General features: G+C 46.2%; 1 protein-coding gene across 5 annotated transcripts in view; it reads left to right on the top strand.

The window, feature by feature from the left end:
- Positions 1 to 17,341, top strand: part of BCL2L1 (BCL2 like 1) — a 52,593-nt gene that overhangs the window by 13,784 nt on the left and 21,468 nt on the right. The gene's annotated exons all lie outside the window — the stretch shown is intronic.

Raw genomic sequence — 17,341 nt, 5'->3', positions numbered from 1 at the left:
GGCAACAATGCCAGGAAGGTACCCTGGGCAGGCCCAAAGGGACCCAGCTTTCTTGCTGCCCTCATGGAGTAAGAAATACCCCCCAGGAGAGGCCACTCCTTCCCTGCCCCACAGCTCCCTTTCTGAAGGGCTAAGGTGGCAATAAGGTACCTCCTGTCCAAGAGGCCCCATAGTTCCGGCCCATGGAAGGCAGGGGTGGGGCATTGGGAGCTGTTGACAGCTGGGCCCAGCTAGGGGGAGGGGTCAGTTTGGGAGCAGGTGCAGATTTCGGGGAGGGCGGGGCCTGAAGGGAAGTAGGGATCTTGGTAAACTGCAAAAATTTCCCTCCCCATCCCCCATCCCCAGACACAGCTGGCTTCTCCAGGAACCTGATGACCTAGTTACAATGCTTAGAAATTGTTAGCTTAGCTTGCAGTTCAGGGCTGTGCCAGTCTCTCCTCTCTGAGTCTTCTTGGGTCCAAAAGGTACCCTGGCATTCCCCTTTGGGGCTCCATGTGCAGGACACACACCACATCACATGTACAGACTTCTTGTCCAAGAGAGGAAAGAACCAGTCATGCTTTTTCCCTTCTTCCCTGGTGTGCCCCACCCCTCCCCAACCCAGGGAAGAGACTCCCCTGCCCCCATCCCCTCCTTCCTTCTGTCTCTCTTGTGGGGGGTTGGTGGTGGCAAATGAAGGTCACAGACTTCTTCCCTGGAGGTTCAGCAGAGAGGGAGAGAGACTCCTGTTGCCCTAGGGATAGCTTGAGCTTACTTAACCTTTCCCTCTCTGTCTGATGTTCAGACCTGATAAAAGTGGGTGAGGAAGAATCTTTTAGGGGCTCTGGAGGTCCCAGCCCTCCCAGGAAGCAGCTGCTCTTGGTATTCTTGATGTTTGCCACTCCAGTGCCTCCCTGGGAGAAATTCCATCACTGTTCAGAGCCAGATACAAAATTTGACAAACCAGTGCTGAATCCTACTTGCTCTATAGTTATCCTTGGACAAATTACTTAATCTGTCTCAGCCTTAGTTTCCTCATCTGTTAAAAGGCGAAAATAATGCAGTACTTTTCTTGAAAGACTCTTTTGATCATAAAAATAAGTGGTAAGATACAGGGAACATTTATCATGGAGCCTGGCATATGTAATTACTTAGTATGATAGCTACTATTACAGCTGTTATTAGCAGATTGCCTTCACAGGTGATCAAGAAGCTGTGATCACTATCGGAGCTACACTCCAAGGGCAGACTTTTAGGCTGACAGAGTATATGGATATCCTTTGAACCAAGAACTTGGAGATTTTAAGACTCCTGAAGCTGGAGGCTGTAGCTCATAACCTTGTCCCACACCTCCTCCACAAGGGCCCCAAATCATGCTGCACACAGTGAGGGTTTGGCCATTGTTGCTGGCTGGGCATTTGGTAATGGGGCATATTTTCTTCGGCACTTTGCCAAGTGCCTCCAGGAAGGCAGGGATCTCCTCCTCTGCTTTATTCACTGCTCTATCCCTAGATCCTGCCACAGAACCTGGAACATAGAAGACATTCAATCATTATTTGTTGACTGAGTGGAAGACTTAATGAGTTGAATATTTAAAGAGCGTAGGAGCATGCCTAGCATATAGTAGGTGCTTGACATGCATCTGAATGATTAAACAAGGTGCCGTGGGGACTCTGGAGTTTTCCAGGATGGCCCCACTCCATGTTTGCTGTGTGGCTGTAAGCCTATTGCCTCATCTGCTGAAGAAAGATAACACCCGCCTTGCCTCCCTCATGGGCTATCTGAGAGGCCCAAGGAGAAGATAGATGAAAAAGCACTTTGAGAACTATAAATGTTTGGTCTTGTTGCTGCTCCTTGACTGAGGTCAAAACCCTGTGTCTTTCATTCATTCTTTCACTCATTAGTTCATTCAACCAACAAGCACTTTTTGAGTGGAAGCAATATCCTAGCTCTCTCACTTATCTAGCTTCATGAATTTGGACAGGTTACTTTACTTCTCTAAGCCTGAACATCTATAAAATGGAAATAATAATCATTTCACAGGATTGTTGGGAGAAAGACTAAGCAAGGTGCTCTGAGCTTATTGAAGGTGGCAACTGCATCTCATTCACTGCCATCAGCTACTCTTGTGCCTAGCACTTGGTGGCTGAGTGTTTAGTGTCCAAGTTAATGAACATTCATAATGATGAACGGTGTATGTAAAGTGCCCCAGCACAGAGCCTGGTATGGAGTAAAAGCTGGGTCCTTTACCAAATGCTGGGTCTTTCCTTTTCCTCTCACTGTGAGGTTTAGTCATTCATTAATTCAGCCATTGGTTGCCTTCTGCAGTCTAATTACTCGGCAAGGCCAGATCTATGAGTAAGACTCAAATGGGAAGTAGAAATGACTATTAACTCCTCACCCTCGGATGTTCTCACCCACCTCTAGGCTCCACAGACTGCTGAGTGGGAGCTCTGACTGGCCAGAATCAGTGCTGCTTAAATATAAAACTGGGAGGCACAGTGGGCCTCACTCCACACTCACCTCTGATTCAAAACAAGAACAACCACCCCTTGTTCTATCCACTCTCCGTCTGCTGCTCAGTGAGAAAAATTTCCCTTTGCTCACAGCACCCACATTCATATGGAACCCTAGGGGTTACCATATCAAGGAAGTCTCCAGGGAGTCACTCAGAAATGGCCCTTTGGGCAGGGTCCCCTGGGACTGGGTCCAGCAGCAGGTGCAGGCAAGAGGCCCCAGCCTGGTGGCTAAGTGATGAAACTGAGAGATGTGTACAGCCAGACAAGAAGTCAGCCCAGAGGAAACTGCCTGCCTGTCCATGCAGGTGTCCAGGCACCTGGGAGCAGTTTCTGGGTCTGATTTAGTGGTGGAAGGTAGGGTTCCAAGTTAGTAGACCACGCTTCAGTGAGGGGAACCCATAGGACTCCAGAGCAAAGCCTGCAGTTGGCACACAGGTCAGTTTCCTTTGAGCCCTTTTGGCACCCCGGTCAGTTTCCTTTGAGCCCTTCTCAGACCCCTTCAGGGTAAAAGAGGTGCTTCCTCTAGGCTCCACAGCACCTACTACTGGAAGATCTCCAGGAACAATGGAATAATAACCATAGCTCCCTTTACGGGGCCTCTGCTGTGTTTGGGGCACTGTGCTGTGAGCTTCTGAAGAGAATGGGATCATTTCATTATTGGAAGTATGGCCTCTGGAGTGGGACAGAGCTGAGTTTGAATCTGGCTCCATCATGTACCAGCCGTTTGATCTTGGGCTCATTCCTCCCCCTTTCTGAGCCTCAGTTCCCCTATCTCGAAAATGGAGATGGTAGTACCTGCCTTGTAGGGTTCTTGTAAGGATGAAATGAGATCATACATGTCGAGCTTGGCACAGATGTTACAGTAATTTTAATAATAGCTAACATTTATAGAGCACTTACCCTTAAGTATTTCATATGTGTTAATTCATTGAATTCTCAAAACAGTACCATTGAGGTAGGCATTCTTACTATAATTCTCATTTTACAGAGGAGAAGAGTGAAGCATAGGGAAGTTAAGGAGTTTGTACAAAGATGCTAGGTTGGTAAGTGGTAAAGTCGTGATTTGAACCTTAGTCTGGCTCCAAAGCCCACAGTGTTCTGCTTGTGGATAAAGAGGGCCTAGTAAATGTTGCTGCTGTTACTCTTATACCCAGCATTGTAGCTGTCTGTGGTTTTTAGTCTATCTGCTGACTTCTGAGCTCAGTGAAGGCAAGAAACCCATCTTAATCACTTTGTATCCCCAGAGACCAACATAGTACTCATAGTACTCATTAATATTTGCCTAATGGCTGAGAATATTCCCTCTCTTCATTAATCAGTCAATAGCTCTTTATCGACCATTTCCTGTAGGCTAGATTTGAGCTAAATCCTGGGAGGAATGCAAAGTACAACTCTGCCTCTGTAAACGGAAGATTGGGTGTGGGGGGGTGGGTGGGGAGAGCATTCCAGAGCACTGTGTCATGGCAGAAACTTCCACACAGGAGGCAGAAACAATACAGGTGGCTTGGGGATGTTTTCCAAGCTGGGATTCCCACCCCTCCCTGATGGGGCCACTCCCTCCATCTCCTGCAGAACGAAGTGACACAGATTCCTTGCTTCTGCCCGGGGTAGAAACTGCTTCTCTTTGCTCTCTCTTTATTGAGGAGGATGCATCTTTCTTGCTCTGGCAGCCAGTTTGTGGGAGCCTAGAATAATGATAGGAGGAAAAGTCAGCTATTTGGAGCTAAGAAGGGACCTTAAAAAATCACTTCTGCCCCAACACTGCAGGCAGAGTGGTCTTTTGAAAACCAGTTCAGATCTTGGCACATTCTTTCTTTTTTTTTTTTTTTATTATTATTTTTGGCTGCATTGGTTCTTCATTGCTGCATGCGGGCTTTCTCTAGTTGCGGCGAGCGGGGGCTACTCTTTGTTGCGGTGCGCAGGCTTTTCATTGCGGCGGCTTCTCTTGTTGCGGAGCGCGGGCTCTAGGTGCGCGGGCTTCAGTAGCTGTGGCACGTAGGCTCAGTACTTGTGGCTCACGGGCCTTAGAGCGCAGGCTCGGTAGTTGTGGCGCACGGGCTTAGTTGCTCTGCGGCATGTGCGATCATCCTGGACCAGGACTCGAACCCGTGTCCCCTGCATTGGCAGGCAGATTCTCAACCACTGCGCCACCAGGGATCCCATTGGCACATTCTTGCTTACAACCCTCCACCCAATTGGAATAAAACCCAGCCCTTCCCGAGGCCTCTAAGGCCTGCATGATCTGGTACTGGCTGCCTCTCCACCCTTCAGCACTCCCCCTTCCCTCCCTGCACTCAGGGGCTCCTGCTCTTCCTGGTTGCTGGCTCACTTGCCCCTGCCTGAGGGTCTGTGTAGTTGCTGTTCCCTCTGCCTGGAGTGCTCTGCCCCTGGTGTTTGCCTTGCTGGTTCTTTCAGTTGACTCAGCTCACACACAGGTCACCTCCTCTGAGAGGTTCTCTTTGACCTTTGGTCTAAAGTAGCCAAGGTACTTCGAAATCACCCTCTAGTCTTTTGCTTTCTTTTTTTTTTTAATTTTTATGTTTTATTTATTTATTTATTTATATTTTTGGCTGCGTTGGGTCTTCGTTGCTGCACGTGGGCTTTCTCTATTTGCAGCAGGCGAGGGCTACTCTTTGTTGTGGTGCACGGGCTTCTCATTGCGGTGGCTTCTCTTGTTGTGGAGCGTGGGCTCTAGGTGCACGGGCTCAGTAGCTGTGGTGCACGGGCTTAGTTGCTCCACGACATGTGGGATCTTCCCAGACCAGGGCTTGAACCTGTGTCGCCTGCATTGGCAGGCGATTCTTAACCACTGTGCCACCAGGGTAGTCCCTAGTCTTTTACTTTCTTGTATTTTTGTCACAGCACCAACCTCTATCTGAAATTTTCTTTTTATTTGTTTATTTGGTTTTTGTCACTCTTCTACTAGAATATAAGCCCCATGATTATAAGGACTTTAAGATGGCTCATCATTTTATCTCTAATACCTAAAACTGTTCCTTATAGGTAGTAAACATTCAGTGAATGATTTTGGAATGAATGATTGAACAAATGAATAAACCTAAGACGTTGTTTTTATTTTACACATGAGAAAACTGAGTCAGCCCAGAGAAGCTAGTAAGAATTGTGAGTGTTCTTTCAACTTACCTTTTGAATGCTAAGTGCCATATACTATACTTGGTGATTCACATGCATTATTTTTGTCACTTATCTTTGTTATAATGAATTGTTTGGGACATCATTTTTGTACACCATTGTAGCATTTAAAAGACCAACTCATATTTTATTGGAGCCAACTCGTATTTTATCGGAGCCTCACTCTGTTTTACAAACAGTTTGAGGCAACTTAGGAAAATTCATATGATCAAAAGGATAAAATAGCAGGGGGAGTCAAGGGAAAGGAAAATATGGATAAGAAGATGATAAGATGGATAAGCTTAGTTCACAGAAGCAGATAGCATGGAAGTCCGGTTGAACTGAGCAAAGTTTTTCTATCATTCTTTATGATTGATAAGTAAATTATGCCCAGATTCGTGAAAATGATGGAGTTTTAAAAATCCAGTCACACACATGACCTTGGGATTGTCCCAGACCGCATGTGATAGTCCAGGATTTGTTGGCTCCCTCGCTGCCTCATACCTGGGCTCTTGGGCTGAGGCAGCATGATGATCTTCCTCCTCCTTCACCAGAAGGGCCAGTGCAGCAGGAAGGAGCCTGGCCCACTCCCCAACCCTTTCGGGACCCAGCCAACTTTGTTTCAAAGAGAGCCTTTTGGGAGCTTCCCTGGTGGCACAGTGGTTAAGAATCCACCTGCCGGGCTTCCCTGGTGGCGCAGTGGTTGAGAGTCTGCCTGCCAATGCAGGGGACACAGGTTCGAGCCCTGGTCTGGGAAGATCCCACGTGCCGCGGAGCGGCTGAGCCCGTGAGCCACAATTGCTGAGCCTGCGCGTCTGGAGCCTGTGCTCTGCAACGAGGGAGGCCGCGATGGTGAGGGGCCCGCGCACCGCGATGAAGAGTGGCCCCCGCTTGCCACAACTAGAGAAAGCCCTCACACAGAAACGAAGACCCAACACAGCCATAAATAAATAAATAAATAAATAAATAAATAAATAAAAAGAATGCACCTGCCAATGCTGGGGACACAGGTTCGAGCCCTGGGCCAGGAAGATCCCACATGCCGCGGAGCAGCTAAGCCGGTGCACCACAACTACTGAGCCCGCACGCCTGGAGCCTGTGCCCCACAACAAGAGAAGCCACCTCAATGAGAAGCCTGCGCACCGCAACGAAGAGTAGCCCCCGCTCGCCGCAACTAGAGAAAGCCCACGTGCAGCAACAAAGACCCAATGCAGCCAAAAATAAATAAATAAATAAACTAATTAAAATAAAAGAGAGAGCCTTTTTTCCAGATTTATTAATTGAGATATCGCCATTTGAAGACCCAGTTCTTTCCTTTTGAAATACTTCCAGTTGAATTAGAAAAGACGTAATGCACATGAAAAGAGATCTTGTGAAAGCCAACAATAAATGCTAAATGCCAAATAAGAGCAGCACTTCACAGAAGAGGTGACTTTTGTGCTGGGACTTACCGCAGAGACAGGGAAAAGAGGAGCTGGTGCTCCATGTGAGCTAAGTTGTGCAGACTGGCATGGACTCTCAAGAAGAGACCCATAGGAGTGGCAGGCCATTTTGGAGTGTGTGTGAAAGGGTCACTTATTAGGTGATAAAGCCAGAAAGGTCAGCTGGAGCCAGATTTGTGGGAGTCTCAAGTGCCAGGGAGAGAGTCCGAGGCCCTCCTCGGCAGTCCTGGTATCCCAATATATATATCCCATTGCCAGGTACAGATGCCCATCCTGGCCACCTTCTGGTCCACTGATTCCCAGGTAGCAATGCCAGCATCTGGAATGAGAGCCAGGACCTAAAACTGACAGTGAGCAGAGGAGTAAGTGTAGGGTCCTTGTCAGTTTCGCCTGTGGCTATCCCAGGTGCATTCATTCATTTGTTGATTCAGCAGATGTTTATTGAGCACCACCACATGCCAGGCCCTGTGCTAAGTGCTGGGGGTGCTGTGATGAACAAGACAGTCAAGGACACTGCTTTCATATATGTGAGCTGGGGAGGCAGCTAGCCTGAGAAACAAATAAGATGATTTCGGATAGAGGGTTAAATAACTTAAAGAAAATGAAACTGAGTAATGCAGTATCTAGGGAACCAACTTTATACGAGGAGATCAAGAAGGCCTCTCTGAGGAGGTGACTTTTGACCCGAGAGTAGATTAAGGAGCAAGCCGGCCTGGGAAGATTTGAAGCAAAGATTTTGCAAACAGAAAAGCAAGGCAGATTGAACTTGGCTCATCCAGACTTTGGGCCCACGCAGATACTCGGCTCTGACACTGGTGGGCCCACTGTGGGCCTTGCTTTCCCTTTGTGTTATGGGTCTTTCACTCCTCCCTCCCAGGGATCCAAAGGGAGTAATGGCGACTACCACTTACTGAGCACCTTTCCCAAATCAGGCACTCTACATCCATTTTCTCATTTATTCTCCCACCCAGCCTGTGTGATGAGTGGGCAATCGGCCCCAGTTTCTTTTCCATGAGGAAATTGAGATTGAGAGAGACGAAGTTCCATGCCCAGGGTCCTGCAGCTTGGACACAGTGGAACCTGGATTCAGACCCACATTGGTCTGGCTCCAAAAGCCAGGCTTCTTTCCAGTGCTCCACCCTCAAATAAGCGAAGCATTGTTAGTTCAGGACGTGCAGAAAGCTGCTGAGCAAAAGGAGAGTTAGGGCAGCATCTTGGAATGAGGGTCTTGAAGGACACCTACTGTCCTCTCACCTGATAGGACTCTTTTTGCTCAACTTCAGGAGGATGCTCCCAGAGCCCGGGGTTACTATTGGCCTTTGCCAGAGGCATGTTCGGGTTTAGCCAGCTGAGTGTCCCCCAGTTTCCTGCTTTTACCATCTCAGCTGCTGGTCAGGAGGTTTAGGAAGGTGACATCATCTAGCTGAATCAGCTGCTGCTTCTAGACACATTAACGGGAACTGAAAGTCATTGCCCCTTCCTTCCCGCTCTGCAAGTCTCTTCAGAACGAGGCTGGGGTACAGACATTCCACCTGTCTGCAGGGTCTTAGCTGGAACAGTGCTCCCCGCTTTTAAAGAGCTAGAAGGTGCATTTTCCTGGACAAAGGTGTTCTCAAGGCTTCTCAAGCTGAAAGGAACAGTGCCCTTGAGGGGTAGGATTCACAGGAGGGCCTCCATCCTTCTCCTCCACCTTCATTTATCCCTGTGACTTTGACGAGAATTCCGGACCCTTCTCATCTCCTTTGCCCAAGTCCAAGGCTCAGATCCAGCACTGTAGGATGGGCAAACAAATGTTATTTGTGGACTTTGACCTTAAGGCATGTAGAGTCGGGTCAAGGGGACAAAAAGACAGCTTATATTTTAGAGCAGAGCATCCACCACACTATGATCTATTGGATATCCTCCCTTGACCCAATGACTGAAAAGGAAAAAAATAAAGAAAAAGAAAAGTAATAAGATGGCTCAGGGCCAGGCGACTAGGACAATAGACAGCTCACTTGCTCATTGGAATATTACGCAGCACATGTACAGCATTCAGCAGTGCACGCAGCACCCAGGGAGTACTCAGTGAATGGTAGCCCTGTAGATAGGTTCTCAAAAGAAGGCCATTGAGTAAGGGGAACTGGAGTTTGGAGTCTGGATAGGCTGTGGATGGATGCTGGCTGGAAGCAACCTATTCAGATGAGAAGAGGACAGACTTTGGATGCTGACAGTCCGCTGTGGAGTCTTGACAGGTGACTTTACCTCTTAGAGCCTCCGTTTTCTTCTCTGTAAAACCTGGGTACTGCTAGAACCTGCTTCACAGGACTGTTGAGGGGGTGAGTGAGGTGCTATCTTGATAATGGAAACTGCTGAGGGAGTCCCCAGCATGTGCTGTTGTTGTTTCTCATTTGGCAGGAGAACTAGCCTGGTTAATGGCTGGAAGTGGGGGGACTTCCCTGGTGGTCCAGTGGTTAAGAATCTGCCTTCCAATGAAGGGCACGTGGGTTTGATCCCTGGTCGGGGAACTAAGATTCCACATGCTGCGGGGCAGCTAAGCCTGCGCACCACAACTACTGAGCCTGCATGCCGCAACGAAAGATCCCACGTGCCATGCCACAACTAAGACGCAGCACAGCCAAAATTTTAAAAATTAAAAAAAAAAAAAAGGTAGAAGTGGGATGTGAGAGGGCAGAGCTATTTTTTTTTTAAACATCTTTATTGGAGTATAATTGCTTTACAATGTTGTGTTAGTTTCTGCTGTATAACAAAGTGAATCAGCTATACGTATACATATATCCCCATATCCCCTCCCTCTTGCATCTCCTTCCCACCCTCCCTATCCCACCCCTCTAGGTTGTCACAAAGCACCGAGCTGATCTCCCTGTGCTATGCGGCTGCTTCCCACTAGCTATCTATTTTACATTTGGTAGTGTATATATGTCATTGCCACTCTCTCACTTCGTCCCAGCTTACCCTTCCCCCTCCCCATATCCTCAAGTCCATCCTCTATTAGGTCTGCATCTTTATTCCCGTCTTGCCCCTAGGTTCTTCTGACCATTTTTTTTTCTTCTTTGTTTTTTTAGATTCCATATATATGTGTTAGCATACTGTATTTGTTTTTCTCTTTCTGACTTACTTCACTCTGTATGACAGACTCTAGGTCCATCCACCTCACTACAAATAACTCAATTTCGTTTCTTTTTATGGCTGAGTAATACTCCATTGTATATATGTGCCACATCTTCTTTATCCATTCATCTGTCGATGGACACTTAGGTTGCTTCCATGTCCTGGCTATTGTAAATAGTGCTGCAATGAACATTGTGGTACATGACTCTTTTTGAATTATGGTTTTCTCAGGGTATATGCCCAGTAGTGGGATTGCTGGGTCGTATGGTAGTTCTATTTTTCGTTTTTTAAGGAACCTCCATACTGTTCTCCATAGTGGTTGTATCAATTTACATTCCCACCAATGGTGCAAGAGGGTTCCCTTTTCTCCACACCCTCTCCAGCATTTATTGTTTTTAGATTTTTTGATGATGGCCATTCTGACCAGTGTGAGGTGATACCTCATTGTAGTTTTGATTTGCATTTCTCTGATGATTAGTGATGCTGAGCATCCTTTCATGTGTTTGTTGGCAATCTGTTTATCTTCTTTGGAGAAATGTCTATTTAGGTCTTCTGCCCAATTTTGGATTAGGTTGTTTGTTTTTTTGATATTGAGCTGCATGAGCTGCTTGTATACTTTGGAGATTAATCCTTTGTCAGTTGCTTCATTTGCAAATATTTTCTCCCATTCCGAGGGTTGTCTTTTTTTTTTTTTAATTAATTAATTAATTTATTTTTGGCTGTGTTGGGTCTTCGTTTCTGTGCGAGGGCTTTCTCTAGTTGGGGCAAGCGGGGGCCACTCTTCATCGTGGTGCGCGGGCCTCTCACTATTGAGGCTTCTCTTGTTGCGGAGCACAGGCTCCAGACGCGCAGGCTCAGTAGTTGTGGCTCATGGGCCTAGTTGCTCCACAGCATGTGGGATCTTCCCAGACCAGGGCTCGAACCTGTGTCCCCTGCATTGGCAGGCAGATTCTCAACCACTGCGCCACCAGGGAAGCCCCCGAGGGTTGTCTTTTAGTCTTGTTTATGGTTTCCTTTGCTGTGCAAAAGCTTTTAAGTTTCATTAAGTCCCATTTGTTTATTTTTGTTTTTATTTCCATTTCTCTAGGAGGTGGGTCAAAAAGGATCTTGCTGTGATTTATGTCATAGTGTTCTGCCTATGTTTTCCTCTAAGAGTTTGATAGTGTCTGACCTTACATTTAGGTCTTTAATCCATTTTGAGTTTATTTTTGTGTACGGTGTTAGGGAATGTTCTAATTTCATTCTTTTACATGTAGCTGTCCAGTTTTCCCAGGACCACTTATTGAAGAGGCTCTCTTTTCTCCACTGTATATTCTTACCTCCTTTATCAAAGATAAGGTGGCCATATGTGTGTGGGTTTATCTCTGGGCTTTCAATCCTGTTCCATTGATCTATATTTCTGTTTTTGTGCCAGTACCATATTGTCTTGATTACTATAGCTTTGTAGTATAGTCTGAAGTCAGGGTGCCTGATTCCTCCAGCTCCGTTTTTCTTTCTCAAGATTGCTTTGGCTGAGGGCAGAACTATTGCTCATTCCCTCTCTCACCTGGACAACTCTACAGCCACCTTCATGCTTCTGCCCTTGCACACTGCCCCCCACCCCCCGCAACCAATCTGTTAGCCACATAGCAACCAGTGATTCTTCTAAAGTAGAGGTCAGATCCTGTCATTCTTCACTTCAGAACCCTCCAGTGACTGTTCATTCATGAGAATAAAAACCAACGTGTATACAGTACAGGGATGGTCCCCTAGAAATAGGTGCCCTAGGCTCATTCCTAATCAGAAGCAGCCCTGTTCCAGCACCTTTGTCCTTGTGTGTGTGTGCATGTGTACAGGCACAAGCAGATGACACAGTGGTAATGCTATACACCCAGGACATTTCATAATAGGGAAGGACGTTGACCACTGCTTTGGGGTACCAAAGGTCATCTGGGCTGAGAAAGCTACGGGCACTTAGGCAGGTCTTCCTCCCTTCTGAATCTGAGTCATTTCCTGAGAGATGTTGGTCATTCATTCATTTGTTCATTAACAAATAGTTATTGAGTACCTGCCATGTGTTAGACACTGAGCTATAGGTTGGGCATACAGTGTAAACAAACCAGAGTCCCTGTATTCATTATATGAGCAAAGGTGGGAGCAGGAGACCAGTAAGAAGCTGGGCAGGTGATGATGGTGGTTTGTACAAGGGTGGAGATGTGGCCAAAGTGGTGAGCAGTGGTCAGAGCGTAGATATAATTTGAAGGTCAGGGCCACTGGATCTGCTAATGATTGGATGAGGGGTATGTGAGAGAGAAAGGAGTCCAGGTTTTTGGCCTGCGCAACAGGAAGGAGCTTGCTGCCATTTAATGAGAAGGGGAAGACGTCATGGCCAGTAGTTTCCTGCGAAGGCTCCTGGATGCAAGTCCTAGTTTGTTCACTCTTTGACTTTTGGGCAAGTGTTTAAGTATACCAAGCCTAGGTCTCCTCGAATGTAAACCTGCTCTCTAGGCCATAGGCAGTCTGGTGCTGTGAAAACTAAATGGGGGTAATTTGTCTGAAGGGCTTTTAGGACAGTGCCTGGCGTATAGTAGGTATCTGATCATTACTATTGTGGAAGACAGGGAAGCCCAAGACCAAGCAGGCATCAGCTCCCACCCCACCTCCACCACCCTCTCAAGGAGGCAGCTCAGACACCATCTGTCCAGCAGAGAAAAGCTGTAGGGAGACAGCTTTTGGGGGGCATTAGATAGATGAGCCCTTCCCAAGAAACCTAATCTCATTCTCAGCAGGCGCTAATCCCAGCAGCCTCCCTTGGTATCTGAGCCCAGCCCACCCAGTTCCTTCCCTGCCTCCATGCTGAGTCCCAGACCCTCTTCCCCCTTCTCACCATCTCTAAGCTGCCACCAGCACACTTTCTTACCAGATGGAGGGGCTCCTAAAGGAGGAGGCTGCCATCCATCTGACTGGGCCCAGTCCCTTACATGTGCAGGTCATCAGGGACTTCAGGTGCCACCTGTCCAGAGGGCCCTGCCCCCACAGGTGCCAGTTCCTGGGCGTGGTGCTTGATCCAGGCAGATCTAGGCTGGAGCCAGCTGGAGCCAGAGACTCCCACTGTGCCCCAGCTGCTGCCTGCCCTCCCACCCACAGGCTGAGAAACAGGCTTAACTCTTTGGACACCACACATGTAGCCAGAGTTAGTGGTTGCAGTTCTGGCTCCAAGTATGCACTGTTCCAGTATACCTTTTTTTTTTTTTTTTAAGAAATTTATCATAAATACAACAGAATATCTTATGCGTATGTAAAGTTTCAAGAATAGGAAAACGATCACCTGTAAACTCATAACCCAGTTTATGAATACCTTAGAGCCCCCTGTGTGTCCCCTCCAATTACAGCCACACCCTACCCATTCTCCTGAGATTTGTGTCTGTCATTCCCTTGCCTTTAAAAAAAAGTTTGTGTGTGTGTGTGTGTGTGTGTGTATGCTTCTGCATGCTTTTAAATTTCATTTAAATATCATACTGTGTGTATTCATCTGCAGTTTTCTTTTTTCATTGAACATTGTGAGATCCCTTGATGTTATGTGTATAGTTGTAGTTCATTCATTTTCATATCCCTCTGTATGATTATGTCTCAGATTATGTATCCATTCTACTGTCAGTGATTATTTGGGTTGTTCCCTTGCTTTTGCTATTTCAAACAATGTGGTTTTGAACATTCTGTGTGTGTCTCCCTCACATGCACACGTTCAAGAGTCTCTCCTGGGCAGTGGTTCCGAGACTTCAGCTGCTTATCAGAATCACCTGGAGGGCTTGTTAAACCACAGATTGCTGGGCTCCACCACCACAGTGTTTGATTCTGTATGTCTGGGGTTGGGGCCCTGAGAATTTGCATTTCTAACAAGTTCCCAGGTGATACCGCTACTGCGGGTCCAGGAACCACACTGTGGGAAACATTGCTGTAGGGTATATACTCAGGAGTGGAATTGCTTGATGGAAGGTAATGCCCAAATGTTTCTCTATGTGTTTGTAAGAATTTATGCTGGAAACAGCAGCATATGAATTTCCATTGCTTTACATCTTAATACTTGATATGGTCAGACTTTAAAATTTTTATATAGCTGGTGGGTGTGAGATGGTATCTTGGGGTTTTAATTTGCATTTCTCAACGGAGTTGAGAATCTTTCCTTACATCTATTGACCATGTTTCTTCTTTTGTAAAATACCTGTAGAAGTCTTTGCTCTGTTTTCTTTTCATATGCCTTTTTCTTATGGATTTGTAGAAATTCTTTATATATTCTGAATACTAATCTTTTTTATATATAAATTTATTTATTTATTTATTTATTTTTGGCTGCGTTGGGTCTTCGTTGCTGCACATGAGCTTTCTCTAGTTGCGGCGAGCAGGGGCTACACTTTGTTGCAGTGTGCGGGCATCTCATTGTGGTGGCTTCTCTTGTTGCGGAGCACGGGCTCTAGGCATGAGGGCTTCAGTAGTTGTGGTGCATGGGCTCAGTAGTTGTGGCACACGGGCTTAGTTGCTCAGCGGCATGTGGGATCTTCCCGGACCAGGGATCGAACCCGTATCCCCTGCATTGGCAGGCGGATTCTTAACTACTGCACCACCAGGGAAGTCCATATTCTGAATACTAATCTTTTGTCTGCATGTGTTATGAATATAGGCTCGCAGTTTGCCTTTTCACTTTATATATGATGTCTTCTGATGGCTAGAATTTCTTAATTTTAATGTAGTTGAATCTTTTCTTCCATGATTTACACCCTTTATGTTATGTTGAAGAAATACTTCCTTAATCTGTAGTCCTAAAGACATTTGTCTATATTTTCTTCTAAAAGTTTTAAAGTTTTGCCTCTCACGTTTAAGTTCTTAATAGATCTGGAATTGACTCTTGTGTCATCTTAGTATTTTTGTTGGTGGAATACCTTTATTTCGATAGGTTTTAAACATCTACAGATCTGAATTATTTATAACTTGAGTTGTACCTAGAGCTTATTATATACACTGCATTAATATTTCATATTGAACACAGGTGCCCTCTTTGGGAAAGAGTTTTGATCACATTTAAAACCCTTCTAAGACTTCTGTTGGATTTTTCAAATTTAGATATGATAATGGTATTGTGATTATGGATTTTTTTTCTCTTTTAGAAATACATGCTAAACTATGTCTAGAATTTGCTTCAGAATAATAGAGGTGAGGGAGAGTTGAAACACAGAAATCAGATTGATACTGAGTTGATAATTGTTGAAGCTGAGTGATGGTGGCTCATTTTATCATTCTGTCTACCTTTGTACATGTTTAAATATTCTCATAATAAAAAGTTAAAAATATCCAAGGACTATTTCCAGGGTTACTTATGAGGTAAAGCATCTTTTCTTTTTTTTTTTTTTTTTTTTTTTAATTAATTTATTTATTTTTGTCTGTATTGGGTCTTCGGTTCGTGCGAGGGCTTTCTCCAGTTGCGGCAAGCGGGGGCCACTCTTCATCGCGGTGCGCGGGCCTTTCTCCATCGCGGCCCCTCCCGTTGCGGGGCACAGGCTCCAGACGCGCAGGCTCAGCAATTGCGGCTCACGGGCCCAGCTGCTCCGTGGCATGTGGGATCTTCCCAGACCAGGGCTCGAACCCGTGTCCCCTGCATTAGCAGGCAGATTCTCAACCACTGCGCCACCAGGGAAGCCCAAAGCATCTTTTCTTATATTTTATTAGCCAGGTATATATCTTAAAGAGCCAGCTGGGTCTCCATCTACTTCCAGGAGTCCCTGATAGAGTGTTTTTAGCATGCAGGCAGATTGTTAAGGAAAACAGGAGGAGAAGGAGTAGTAGGGGCCTTAGGGGCAGAAAGGTGGGGTTTCCCTGGTGGCACAGTGGTTTAGAATCCGCCTGCCAATGCAAGGGACACGGGTTCGAGCCGTGGTCCGGGAAGATCCCACATGCCGCGGAGCAACTAAGCCACCCGCGTGCCACAACTACTGAGCCCATGTGCCACAACTACTGAGCCCGCGTGCCACAACTGCTGAAGCCCGCATGCCTAGAGCCCGTGCTCCACAACAAGAGAAGCCACCGCAATGAGAAGCCCTTGCACTGCAACGAAGAGTAGCCCCCGCTCACTCACTGCAACTAGAGAAAGCCCCTGCGCAGCAACGAAGACCCAACACAACCAAAAATAAATTAATAAACTTTAAAAAAAAAGACCCAATGCCTTCTTTAAAAAAAAAAAAAGAAAGAAAGGAAGGTGGGAAGAGGGCTCCCTCCAGGACTAGGTTCCCTCCTTTCCCTTTTTTCTTCTGAGACTATCAGGGATAATTTTTACTTTAACCAGAACCTTCTTTCCCTGTTATTCTACCTGGACAGACTTAACCCAGAGGATAGAGGGACCTCATCATGGATCCTGGTCCTCTCCTAGGGCCAAAGGATCAGAGATGTTGGCAACCCTAGTGCAGTTGGTCACACAGCAGTGGTGTTATTTTGCTGTCACAGGATGCAAATACCAGAGTCGTCTTTTTTTTCTGATAGTGTGATAACTGGCCAAAGGGTCTGTCTTTGGGGAGTCCCAGCTGCTTCTCGTGGGAGAATTAATTTCTCTCTCTCTCTTCTCTCCTCTCTCAAACCACCCCCCCTTTAACTTTTTATTAGTTTTCTTGGAATAGATAATATATTCATGGGGTTCAAATTTTGAAAGGAATAAATGTCTCCCTCCCACTTTTTTCTCCTAGACACCCAGTTCCCTTCCTGGGAGAATGGACTCTGTAGACATAAGCAAACACGTATGTTTCCCCTGGTTTTTATACAAATGGTTGTGTGCTATAAATACTATTTGGTACCTTGATTTTCTCACTTAACAGTGTCTCTTAGAGATCACTGTATCAGTCCATCAAGAGCTTTCTCATTCTTAATAGCTACAGAGTATTCCATACATGGTACCGTCCTCTACTTTATTTAACCAGTTTCCAGTGGTAAACACTTTTTTGCAGTCTTTTGCCATTAGGATACTCAATGAAGAGCCCGATATATTTGTCATTTGGCCCATGTATGACTACAGGGTATCTGTGGAGGATAAATCCCTAGATGTGGAATTGCAGGGTCAAAGGGCATGTGCACTTGTGATTTTGATAGATATCACCAACCTGGGCTGGTAACAACAGTGCCAGCTTACAGGAGCATCTT

The sequence above is a fragment of the Balaenoptera acutorostrata genome, chromosome 15, assembly GCF_949987535.1.
Source record: "Balaenoptera acutorostrata chromosome 15, mBalAcu1.1, whole genome shotgun sequence".
Lineage (NCBI taxonomy): Eukaryota > Metazoa > Chordata > Mammalia > Artiodactyla > Balaenopteridae > Balaenoptera > Balaenoptera acutorostrata.
This window is presented reverse-complemented; position numbering and strand designations above follow the sequence as displayed.